This window comes from Lissotriton vulgaris, chromosome 1_1 (genome assembly GCF_964263255.1).
Source record: "Lissotriton vulgaris chromosome 1_1, aLisVul1.2, whole genome shotgun sequence".
Taxonomy (NCBI): Eukaryota; Metazoa; Chordata; class Amphibia; order Caudata; family Salamandridae; genus Lissotriton; species Lissotriton vulgaris.
Genome location: NC_141685.1, coordinates 808,211,181 through 808,224,950, shown reverse-complemented (window position 1 = coordinate 808,224,950; position 13,770 = coordinate 808,211,181). Strand labels below are relative to the sequence as shown.

The window sequence follows — 13,770 nt, the reverse complement described above, 5'->3', positions numbered from 1 at the left end:
GTGATCAAGGCTCTACGGAGCAGAAACGTTGGGACTGTGAGCCTGCTGCCTCTGTTTATTTTCCATGAATAAACGGTTTTTGAAAGCAATACAGCCAGAGTCAGTGCACCTTTTTCCAGCGTGAAGGAGGGATGTGTGTTCAATGTATACATATATATACACATACATATGTATACATATATATACATATACACATACATATGTATACATATACACATACATATGTATACATATACACATACATATACACATGTATACATATACACATACATATGTATACATATATATACACATATGTATACATATATATACATATACACAAACAAGGCGGCAACGCCGAAACGCGTCTAAGCAGACACTGATCGAATAAATCGAGTTTGGATTCAGATTCATGGTGTCAGCGCCTTCTTCAAATCGTACAAGTTTGGCATGACTGGATACACATACATATGTATACATATACACATACATATATATATACACATATACACATACACATATACACATACATATATACATATACACATACACATACGTATACATATACACATACACATACATACATATACACATACATACATATACACATACACATACATACATATACACATACATATACACATACACACATACATATACACATACATATATACATATACATATACACATACGTATACATATACACATACACACATACATATATATATACACATACACATAAATATATATACATACACACATACATATATATACATACACACATACATACATATACATACACACATACATACATATATATACACATATACACATACATACATACATATACATATATACACATACATACATACATATACATATATACACATACATACATATACACATACATATATACATACACACATACATACACACAAACATACATATATACACATACACATACATATATACACATACATATACACATACATACATATATACACATACATACATATATACACATACATACATATATACACATACATACATATATATACATACACACACACATACATATACACACACACACACATACATATACACACACACACATATATACATATACACACACACATGCATATATACATATACACACACACATGCATATATACATATACACACACACATGCATATATACATATATACATACATATATACATATACACACACACATACATATACATATACACACATATATACATATACACACACACACATACATATATACATATACACACACACATACATACACACACATACATATATACACATACACACATACATACACATACATACATACATACACATACACACATACATGCATACATACACACATACATATATACACATACATATACACATACATACATACACACATATACATATACATATATATATATTCTAGCAGCCCGCCCTGGCTTTGCCCGGGGCAGAAGGGGGCTGGGGGCAGCATTTTAAGCCTCTGTGCACCCCCCCTCCCCCCCCCCCCCCCCGACATTGCCCAGACCGCATCCCGTCGCGGCCGGTGCTTGTTTTAGGGGACTACTTTGTTTACAAATTTTAATTTACGTTTTTTTTAAATTTAATGTCGCCTATGTCCATCTACACACCCTGAGGATTCCAACAATGTATTGGGTGTGTGGATTGGCGCTGTGGTTCCCGTGTTTACCTTGCCAAAAGGTTTCTGTTCTCTGAATTTGATTTGAATTTAAAATACTTATAAAGCGCTGCATTCACCATGCGGTTTCTTGGCGCTATGGAGGCTAAAATAGCAGAGGAGAGGCAATAGATACTGGTACAATGAAAGGGAACAATGAGGACAATTTACAGAGGGAAGGCCTGGTTGAATAAGAAGGTTTTGAGGTCTTTACGGAAAGAGAGTAGTGCTTGGCCAACCGTAGGTGGTCGGGGAGGGAGTTCCAAAAAGTGGGTGCCAAAAATGAGAAGTTGGCCCCTCCCCACTTTTTGCGCTTGTAGCGGGGAACCTGCAAAAGTGATTGGGATGATGAGCGAAGCTCTCTGGCAGGGATATACTCCCTTATCAGAGAGGTAATGAAGGCGGGAGCTGACCCCTGGCGCGCCTGGAAGACCATACAGCCAGTTTTGAAAAGGGATCGCTCTCTGACAAGCAGCCAGTGGAGCGTCTTCAATAAAGGAGTGGAGTGGTGGGAGCGGGAAAGGCCGTACACTATTCGGGCCGCCTGGTTTTGGACCAGTTGGAGCTTCCGTAGGCTGTACGCCGGAATGCCGTTGTACAGGGCATTGGCGTAGTCCAGCCGGGAGATCACCAAGGCGGACATAATCAGTTTAAGTGCCAGGGGAGAAAAGAAACTAGAGACCGCGCGAATAGTGCGAAGAGTGAGAAAGCAAGAAGAAACAACAGAACTAATTTGTGAGTATAGGGTGAGATGATTATTCATTTTGATGCCTAAGGTCTTAACTGTGGGAGAGGGAGTGGGAGGGGGACCAAAGGAAGAGGGCCAAAATGAAGAGTTCCAGGGACTGGAAGAACCACCCGTGAGAACCAACTCAGTTTTATCCGGGTTCAGCTTCAGATGGTTGTGGTTTATCCAGTCCCTAATAAAAATCATAGTAGTCTGAAAGTTAGAAATAGAATAGGGAGAAGAAGAGAGGTTGAAGATGAGCTGGAGGTCATCCGCATAGTTATATACGGTGACCTCCAGCTGCTGGAGCGTAAAGATTAGGGGATAGGTATAAAGATTGAACAAAGAGAAAGAGAAAGAGAAGAACCCTGGGGAACACCACAAGTGACCTTAAGTGGGGTGGCTGAGAAATCCCCCAACCGGACCGCCTGGGTGCGGTCCCTCAGGAAGGACGATAGCCAGACCAGGGCTGAGCCCCCGATTCCCGCCGCTCTGACACGTGAAAGCAAGATGGAGTGGTCCACCGTGTCAAAAGCGGCGGAGAGATCGAGGAGCACCAGGGCCTGGTGTTTGTTTTGGTCCATGCCCTTCCTGAGGTTGTCCAGGACCGACACCACGACGGACTCAGTGGAGTGCCTAGGCCGGAAGCCCGCCTGACGAGACGCCAGGCCCCCATTCGCTTCTACATGGGCGCTGAGTACCGATGTTACATGGCGCTCAAGCACCTTGCCCAAATAGGGCAACAGTGAAATAGGGCGATAGTTGACTGGGGCGGACGGATCCACACCAGGCTTCTTCAGAATAGGCACTATTGTAGCAGATTTAAGTGCTGGGATCACAACCCCCTGAGCAAGGGAACTGTTGAGAAAAGTGATCGGGGGCTTGGTGCAAACAGAGTAAATCTGTTGAAGAATACGGGCCGGGCAAATGTCTGCCGGGGAGCCTGACTTTACCTTAGGAAGTATTGCCAAGAACACTTCTTCGGTGAGAGGGGGGATCGAAGAAAGGCAGCACTGGACAGTCGGAGGAAGGGGTTCAACAAAAGTAAGAGAGGGGGGTGGAATATTGGCCTTGATGTTAATAATTTTTTCCAAATAATAAGAATTCAACGAATCACATAAGGACTGGGTGGGAGGAGGTTTAAGTGTAGCCCTGTCAGAGAAGGCTAGGTCGTGAATAATTGTGAAAATCTCCCTGGATTTATTCTCTGCCACCAGAATTTTTGCTGAGAAATAGGCAGTTTTGGCGCCTAGTATGGCTTTTTTGTAGTCGCTTAATAGTGTGGTGTAGTGGGTTTTCAGTAAAGGACAATAGTCCCTTCTCCATTGCCTCTCAGCCCGCCGAAGGGTCAGCTTTTTTTCCTTCAGATCTTCACTGAACCACCGATTTGACTCCTTAGGCCGTCTAGTTGAAATCCGACGTAGGGGGGCTACCGAGTCGCAGCCTCCAGCGAGCCAGGTGTTAATGGCGGTGGCTTGAGATGAGGAGGATAAGCCCGCCAGGTTAGGTGAAGAGTTCAGGAGAGAAGAAGATAACGAAGGGAGGTCGACACGGTTCCAGTTCCGCACCCAGGTGTTTTTGGCAAGCGGGACCTTAGTTACAGGGTTAAGGTGGAGGGAGAAGGAGATTAGGGCATGATCTGACCAGGGACATGGGGACACAGACATAGAAGAAACGGAAATATTGAGAGACCAAACCTGGTCTCTTTATACTAGTAGTATAGATATATATATATACACATATACATATACACATATATATATATATATCGCATGGCGAACGTGGTGCAGGTGGGCCAACCACCACTTGGGAAGGAGGAGCCAGTTTAATAAAAATTGTAAGAGGAAACACCCTGTTTTGAGAGCGCATTTGGAAAAAGGCATCACACCGAAACCGATCAATGCAAGCCTCATGAAATAAAACAACCAAAGAAATCCTGCTGTGTCCTGTGGTTCTCTGCACCGTAAGGAGGAGAAGCGGACTGTATGTGTGTGTGTATATATATATATATATATATATATATATATATATATATATATATATATATATATATATACACACACACATATACACACACACACACACACACACACACACACACATATACATATATTCCATTCATGATTTTCACACTCTTGGGCGTATCATTGTAGCCACAGCAGCCAGACCCCCAGAGAAATCCTACAGCCATAGAGCGGAGCTGTTGGAAGATCGAGCCCAACAGCCAGATCGGCAAAGTCCGAAAATAATACAATAAGCGCGGGAGCGCCACCCGACCCGCTACAGATAGCGGCAACGTACTCCTATGGCCCGGCCCAAATTAGCCTCCAACAAATCCTCGATGGTATGATAAACGTTGGTGCCTAAGTAAGGTAAACAGTGGGGCTTCCAGCGGATGCCCGCCACCTGCGACGGGTTCAGCACAGCTGGCACCACCGGAAACAAGCAGGTCTTTGGCCAGTTCACCCTCAGCCCCGAGTACCGTCCAAACACATGGAGCAAGTGTTGCGCGCCCTCCAAAGCCGTATCCGTGTTTGTGAGAAAGATCAACAAGTCATCCGCATAAAGGGAGATAAACTGCATATCCCCGCAGAGGTATAAACCTGGATAATGCTTCCCCAACCGGGCATGGAAGTCAGTGGCTCAATGGCCAGGGCAAACAACAACGGAGAGAGCGGACATCCCTGTTGCGTGCCTCGCCCCACCTGGCAGGCTGATGAGATCATCACACCATCCGTACCAGAACCGTCGCTGACTTAGATTAGTTCCGTCCACCCTACAAAGGTGTGCCCAAGTCCGAATTCGTGTAGGATCTGATACAAATACGGCCACTCTAGGCTGTCAAACGCCTTCTCAATGTCAACTGAAAGAACCGCTGTGGTAGGGGTCTCACTATGGTCCTCTCCCAAAATCCGCAGTAGGCGTCATACATTAGGCGCAGCATTGCGCTTTGGGATAAAGTCCGCCTGGTCAGAATGGACCAGTTGTGTCATAAGGAAGAAGCCGGGTCGCCGGAATCCTACTCAAAATCTTGTAGTCAGTTGTTAACATTGATAGTGGGCGGTAGGCAGGCTTAGACAATGAGTCCTTACCCGGTTTCAGCAACGGAATAATGATAGCCTCGCGAGTGGAATCGGGCAGTCTCCCTAAATCCCAGGCTTCCCGATAGACCGCCAGCAATTTGGAGGTCAGGATATCAACATATGTTGAGTAAAATTCAATCGGTAGACCATCTGCTCCCAAGGTTTTCTTACGCGCCATTTGTTTTATTGCACTACGTATTTCCCCTACTGTGATCTCCTGTACCAACATGTCTCCCTGGTCACCCTCAAGGCACGGTAGTCGTATCTCGGCCAATAACTCATCAAATCCATCACCCACACCCCGCAACTTACTCTCATACAGGTCCATAAAGAATGCCAAGAACATCTTGTTAATCCCTGGTTGGGTACATTCCGGTAAGCCCGCTGGGGTGGTCAAAGCCAGGATGGGCGTACCCCTCGGGCCGGGTTGGCCAGCCATGCCAAGAGGGAACCCACCTTATCTCTCTCCGCGTGTGCCCGCACCAAATACTCCCTGTGGTAAAAGCAGCACAGCCTTTCTACCTGTGCCACCACTCGCTCTCTCGTGGCTAAGACTTCGGCCTGTGCTCCAGCATCCTCAGGGTGGGCCCTCTCTGCTTGACGCAGCCAGAGTTCTTCCCTCTCTACATCTTGCAAAAGTTTCCTCCGCACGCCTGCTGTTTTAGCAATACATAAGCACCGCACCAACACTTTAAAGGCATCCCACTCCAGGGCCAAGGTTGACGCCATCCCTTCATTCTCGAGGAAAAAATGCTCTACACCCTCCAGTACATCTGTGCGAAACACTGGGTCTTCCAAAGCCTCAGGGCGTAATCGCCAGGTAGGGATTGCAGGCCGTCCCAGAGACCACCTCAGCGCCAAATGTAGCGTATTATGATCAGATATTGTCATTGCCAGGTACTATGGCGGACAAGCGCATGGACGTCCGGGAAACTCAACACCACATCCAGCCGCAAATGTAAGTGCTCGCCCATATGTTGCGCCCGCCATGTATCCATCAGCCCCCACTCGGCCTGCCAATCTCTCCGGTGTTTCGAGAGCCTATGTATGTACGCCTGGGATAGCGGTGGATGTGACCAATCCATCTCCGTATCAGAGACTGAATTGAAATCGCCCCCCTAGATCACTGAACCGGTCAGGAATGACGCCAGTTTCCATGATAACAAAGCAAAATAAGCCATCTGTTTCACATTAGGGGCCTACACACTGCACAATGTCACGTCTCTCCCATCCAACCTCCCCATAACAGCCACGAACCTCCCGTCAGGATCTACGATCTGCTGAGTCGGCTGGAAGGGAACCCCCGCCCTCACCGAAACCAGTGCACCCCTAGCAAAAGCAGAATAAGTGGTGTAAAAAAGCTGCCCCCTCCACCGGCGCTGCAATGCCTGGCCTTCAACTCGGTCCATATGGGTTTCTTGGAAAAAAGTGCTCTGTACCCCTCTACGCACTAAATAAACATGGACCCTGTGGCATCTCAACATCGTATGAATTCCACGTACATTCCACATATTACATTTGAACTCAGCTGATGTCCCCCATAGTGCGGATTATCTCTGTTCCATAACTGCACTCCCTGCATTGGCACACCGGTGGCTCTAACTATCCCAAAAACAACCCCCACATTTTCCCACCATAGAATAGGCTCTAAACAGCTAGTACCCATCCAAACTATCCACTAACAGTGCCTCTGGTAGCTACCACGGATTCACTCTAGGAGTGAAACTAGGGGGGAGCTCTAGCGCCAAGAAGATCTGGCCAGCAGTTTCACTGCATCCAAACGCCAAACCCTACTAGAACAACAACAACAACAAAAACAAAAAAAAAAAGAATTCCCCAGACAGGTGGCCAACTGCACAGTGCGAATGCCATCTCAACAAAGCCCACCAAACCACAGAATCTCGCCCAATCACCCCCGTCACAAGGCTACAGTACCAGGACCATTCGACCCCTCTTCCTAGGCACTTGAGACTGTACATAAGTTCAGGCATCAGCGATCTCGTCCGCCGTCCCTGGAGTGGCATGTGGCAGAGTGACACTCCGCATATCTGTTCCATCAGAATCCGTCCCTGCCGACCCCTTTTCAGAGTCGGTCACTCCCAGCAGCCTTGTGCCGCTCGCCTGTGAGATCTCTGTCACGGCCTGCAGGGCTGCCGACCTCTCTTTCTCCGTCTGTGTCGTGGATTGCTTCTGTGTCCCAGGACGCCGTCATCTGGTACGCCTTGTACGGCGCGGCGCAGTCGCAGTGCCTCCGCTGTCTGTCCTCCAGTGCCTCCCGCTCCATCCGTCGCTGCCCGGTAGGTTTCCAAACAGCTCCATGTCTCATCAGGGTCATTATGGAAGAATGTTTCGCCATCCAATGTCACTCACAAGCGCGCCGGGAACATCGAGAAATATTGAATGCTTTCATCTCGGAGGGCCTTCTTGACCGCCAGAAATGAGGCTCGATGGCGTTGTACATCAAAAGTATAATCCGGGAACAGTGACACATTATTATTTTCCACTCTGTATGGGCCTGCGGTGCGTGCTTTATGAAGCAGTAGATCCCTGTCCTTATAATGGAGCAGGCGGGTCACCACAGACCTGGGTGGTATTCCATGTGCCAACCGACGGGCAGGCACCCTGTGCGCCCTCTCCAGGGTATAGGCTGGCATCAGGCCCTCCGGAGCAACCTCAGTGCGCAGCCATTGTTCCACGTAGTCTATCATGCTGTCCACTTCCACTCCTTCCGGAAGTCCCACTATCCTTATGCTGTTCCGTCTATTACGCCATTCTGCATCTTCAGCGTTTTTTTCCAGCACTTGGAGCCTGGAAGTGACTTCTCCCATCAAAATATTCATTGCTTTCTGAGACGGTTCGAAGACCTCCAAGGTAGCCTCAGCTTGCTTCACTTGGTCGGCCAGCTTCACATGATCTGCCCGTAGGAGTCCCAGTCCCAGCAACACCTGAGCAATGTCTTGTTGGAGCGCCTCCTTTGTGTCCATGATAGCTCGGAAGATCTGGTCCACCTTCTGCTGCATTAGCCCCTCTGGGGGCGGCTCAACCACGCCTCGCTTCTGCTGCTCCACCGCCTCACTCTTCGGTTCCGGAGGAGCCCCCCTCCGACACCCATGGGGAAGCCACGAGACCGACAGACGACCTGACCCAAGTCCCGGTCTCACCTTCCAACACCTCCTGTAATCTGGTGACGTGGGTCCCCCCAGTTAGATGGGGGTATGGGTTCTCCGAGTCGCCAGCCCTCGCCATCCACAACGCTCCCGGAGGTTCCTCACCCGTCTGCTCCCTGTAGGCGCCCCAACTAGGCAGTCCAGTCTCAGGCAAAACCTTCAGCCGCCAGGTGAGGAAGCATCAGACCCATCAGGACCAAAGTGGCCTTTTTATTAACCCCCCACGCTAGAAATAGTCCAGCGGGGTTCTCCAGTCTACAAAGCCAGCCTCCACGGGAGGAGGGTCCAACAGTCAGCCAACCGAGCAAGTGTTCCAATCCAGGGTTTGAGGTCGCTTCAAGCCACAGGGGGTGACTGCTCCTGACCACCAGCGTCGCCGCTCCCTCAATCACCACGGAGCACCCGGTCGGTCACGCCCCCAGCCCTAGGGCACCACAAATTACCTCGGTCTACTCTTGCACCACAAGCCAGGTAGATCTGCCCCATCCAGCCCCCAACGCAGGCTCCGGAGGTCTGTCCTTAGCTTTCAAACAGCCCCACCGCAGTATGCCACTCGCGCTGGAATGTTGAGCACTTCACTCTTCTGTCTGTTGGTAAAACAGCAGGCGGCTCCACGTCGCTTTGAGTCCGTGAGGTCAAATCCCCCAGTGCTGCGCCGCGGTCTTAGCCGCTTGACCCAGGCCGCGGAGCAGGGCCGGATCCCCACTCGCAGTCAAGTAATCAGGCAGCAGCTTATTCCGCTCGCCACAGTCAAGCGTAGGGGCCTATCTCATTCCGGACGATAGCGCAGTTGTCGCTCACGGGCTGCCGGAGCCGGGATCTGCACCCGTCCTCTCCAATAATACACCGGGCAATGGGCAGTCCTCCCCCCTTATCTTTCACCGGCAACTCACTGCGCTATTACCATCACTCCAGGCAGCAGGACCGCAGCAGCAACAGTCCTGTGGCCTCTGTACCCTCCAGCACTTCAGAGAAATAGGAAGGTTGTCACATTCCCTCCTAGTCCCAGCATCAGTATGAGCACAGAGCCACCAGCTCTGCAAATGTCCCCGCAATTACCAGCGTGCTGCGGTTCGCGCCATCTTATCAGGTCCAGGCCGGTCTCCCAGCTTCACACGCTTTCCCAGCTCGATACCAGCTCATCGCTATGCCGTAGTTCCTGCTCCGCCCAATACCCGCATGTCACTCAGGGTGCCAAGTTTGGAGGCAGATCGGCCCGTCCCCACTCGGAAAGGCCAGTTTTCACCCTGATCCCGACATGGCTCACCTAAAATGGCGGTCAGCGCTGCAGAGATCGATCCAGCCAGGAATAGACAACAATCCTTCAATATGAGGGTTGCTGCAAAGTCTGTGCTCTGTCTGATCCACAAGAAGGGGGCACCAATGCCCTCCGGCTGCTGCTTCTTTCTCTGTACTACGCAGCAATACAGCGGTGAGCTGCCCCAGTCAACGATCCCCCATCAGCAGGGACGAACCAGTGTCTTTCGTTGTCTTGCCTCCCCTTGGGATCCCAGATGTAGCGAGCAGGCGGACACCAGTCCCGCAGGCGCTGCAAAACCGCAATTCAACCAGTCCAGCAGGGAGCCATCGTCTTCCCAGGCTCCAGAGTACCACAAACTTCACCATCTTGGAAAAGTTGGGCCGATCTAGTCTACTTGCTCGGCCCTTACCGTTCGGTTCTTGCCTCGTATGGTGTTGGTGCACAGCTGGTGGGTGCCAGAACCCTTGGAAGCCAGAACCCGATGCTCGGTAGCGGTACAGCAGCTCCCTGCTCAGGATAATTTGTGGGGTCGGTGGGGAGTTCCCAGATCCAGCGACCGTATCCATCAGCTCCGTGGCCACGCCCCCCTGCAATGCACTGCTTATGACCTCACATATTATATCACTCATGACATGGTCAGTGACATCACTGAGGACATAATCCAGTGACTGAGTGCTTTGGAAAAGTTTGAGTGTTAAATATTTATACCAAGGTCTGCCTGACTGGATGATTCAGTGGGTGCGTGACTAACTGTATAAGTGAGTGATTGGGTGTTTTAGTGAATATATGGGTGAGTGACTGGTTGTGTGAATGTCTGTATCTGTCGGTCAGTTGGTATATAAGTGGTTGTATCCGTGTGCGAGTGGGTACATGAGTTTCTGTGTGGGTGAGTGATTGGTTGTCTGAGTACCTCTATGGGTGCCTGAGTGGGTGGGTGGATGAGTGAGCGGGCGGATGAGTGAGCGGGCGGATGAGTGAGCGGGCGGATGAGTGAGCGGGCGGATGAGTGAGCGGGCGGATGAGTGAGCGGGCGGATGAGTGAGCGGGCGGATGAGTGAGCGGGCGGATGAGTGAGCGGGCGGATGAGCGGGCGGATGAGCGGGCGGATGAGCGGGCGGATGAGCGGGCGGATGAGCGGGCGGATGAGCGGGCGGATGAGCGGGCGGATGAGCGGGCGGATGAGCGGGTGGATGAGCGGGTGGATGAGCGGGTGGATGAGCGGGTGGATGAGCGGGTGGATGAGCGGGTGGATGAGCGGGTGGATGAGCGGGTGGGTGAGTGGGTGAGTGGGCGGGTGGGTGAGTGAGTGGGCGGGTGGGTGGATGAGTGAGCAGGCGAGTGAGTGAGCGAGCGGATGAGTGAGCGAGCGGATGAGTGAGTGAGCGGATGAGTGAGTGAGCGGATGAGTGAGTGAGCGGATGAGTGAGTGAGCGGATGAGTGAGTGAGCGGATGAGTGAGTGAGCGGATGAGTGAGTGAGCGGATGAGTGAGTGAGCGGATGAGTGAGTGAGCGAGCGGATGAGTGAGTGAGCGGATGAGTGAGTGAGCGGGCGGATGAGTGAGAGAGCGAGCGGGCGGGCGGGCGAGTGAGCGAGCGGGCGGGCGAGTGAGCGGGCGAGTGAGCGGGCGGGCGGGCGAGTGAGCGAGCGGGCGGGCGAGTGAGCGGGCGAGTGAGCGAGCGGGCGGGCGAGCGGGCGGGCGAGTGAGCGAGCGGGCGGGCGGATGAGCGAGCGAGCGGGCGGATGAGCGAGCGAGCGAGCGGGCGGATGAGCGAGCGAGCGGGCGGATGAGCGAGCGAGCGGGCGGATGAGTGAGTGAGCGGGCGGGTGAACGGGCGGATGAGTGAGTGGGCGGGCGGGCGGATGAGTGGGCGGGCGGATGAGTGGGCGGGCGGATGAGTGGGCGGGCGGATGAGTGGGCGGGCGGATGAGTGGGCGGGCGGATGAGTGGGCGGGCGGATGAGTGGGCGGGCGGATGAGTGGGGCGGGCGGATGAGTGGGGCGGGCGAATGAGTGGGGCGGGCGAATGAGTGGGGCGGGCGAATGAGTGGGGCGGGCGAATGAGTGGGGCGGGCGAATGAGTGGGGCGGGCGAATGAGTGGGGCGGGTGAATGAGTGGGGCGGGTGAATGAGTGGGGCGGGTGAATGAGTGGGGCGGGTGAATGAGTGGGGCGGGTGAATGAGTGGGGCGGGTGAATGAGTGGGGCGGGTGAATGAGTGGGGCGGGTGAATGAGTGGGGCGGGTGAATGAGTGGGGCGGGTGAATGAGTGGGGCGGGTGAATGAGTGGGGCGGGTGAATGAGTGGGGCGGGTGAATGAGTGGGGCGGGTGAATGAGTGGGGCGGGTGAATGAGTGGGGCGGGTGAATGAGTGGGGCGGGTGAATGAGTGGGGCGGGTGAATGAGTGGGGCGGGTGAATGAGTGGGGCGGGTGAATGAGTGGGGCGGGTGAATGAGTGGGGCGGGTGAATGAGTGGGGCGGGTGAATGAGTGGGGCGGGTGAATGAGTGGGGCGGGTGAATGAGTGGGGCGGGTGAATGAGTGGGGCGGGTGAATGAGTGGGGCGGGTGAATGAGTGGGGCGGGTGAATGAGTGGGGCGGGTGAATGAGTGGGGCGGGTGAATGAGTGGGGCGGGTGAATGAGTGGGGCGGGTGAATGAGTGGGGTGGGTGAATGAGTGGGGTGGGTGAATGAGTGGGGTGGGTAAATGAGGGGGTGGGTAAATGAGTGGGGTGGGTGAATGAGTGGGGTGGGTGAATGAGTGAGTGGGTGGGTGAATGGGTGGGTGAAAAAATGGCTGGGTGAATGAATGGCTGGGTGAATGAATGGCTGGGTGGGTGAATGGCTGGGTGGGTGAATGGCTGGGTGGGTGAATGGCTGGGTGAATGAATGGCTGGGTGAATGAATGGCTGGGTGAATGAATGGGTGGGTGGGTGAATGAATGGGTGGGTGGGTGAATGAATGGGTGGGTGGGTGAATGAATGGGTGGGTGGGTGAATGAATGGGTGGGTGGGTGAATGAATGGGTGGGTGGGTGAATGAATGGGTGGGTGGGTGAATGAATGAGTGGGTGGGTGAATGGGTGGGTGGGTGAATGGGTGGGTGGGTGAATGGGTGGGTGGGTGGGTGAATGGGTGGGTGAATGGGTGGGTGGGTGAATGGGTGGGTGGGTGAATGGGTGGGTGAATGGGTGGGTGGGTGGGTGAATGGGTGGGTGGGTGAATGGGTGGGTGGGTGGTGAATGGGTGGGTGGGTGGTGGGTGGGTGGGTGGTGAATGGGTGGGTGGTGAATGGGTGGGTGAATGGGTGGGTGAATGGGTGGGTGAATGGGTGGGTGGGTGAATGAATGAATGAGTGGGTGGGTGAATGAATGGGTGGGTGGGTGGGTGAATGAATGGGTGGGTGGGTGAATGAATGGGTGGGTGGGTGGGTGAATGAATGGGTGGGTGGGTGAATGAATGGGTGGGTGAATGAATGGGTGGGTGGGTGGGTGAATGAATGGGTGGGTGGGTGAATGAATGGGTGGGTGGGTGGGTGAATGAATGGGTGGGTGGGTGAATGAGTGGGTGGGTGAATGAATGGGTGGGTGGGTGGGTGAATGAATGGGTGGGTGGGTGGGTGAATGAATGGGTGGGTGGGTGGGTGAATGAATGGGTGGGTGGGTGGGTGAATGAATGGGTGGGTGAATGAATGGGTGGGTGGGTGGGTGAATGAATGGGTGGGTGGGTGAATGAATGGGTGGGTGGGTGGGTGAATGAATGAATGGGTGGGTGGGTGAATGAATGAATGGGTGGGTGGGTGAATGAATGAATGGGTGGGTGGGTGAATGAATGAATGGG

At 52.4% G+C, this 13,770-nt stretch overlaps 1 protein-coding gene across 9 annotated transcripts in view; it reads right to left on the bottom strand.

Annotated features, from left to right (window-relative positions):
- The window catches only part of RC3H1 (ring finger and CCCH-type domains 1), an 828,931-nt gene that overhangs the window by 541,890 nt on the left and 273,271 nt on the right, over positions 1-13,770 (bottom strand). The window lies entirely within an intron of this gene.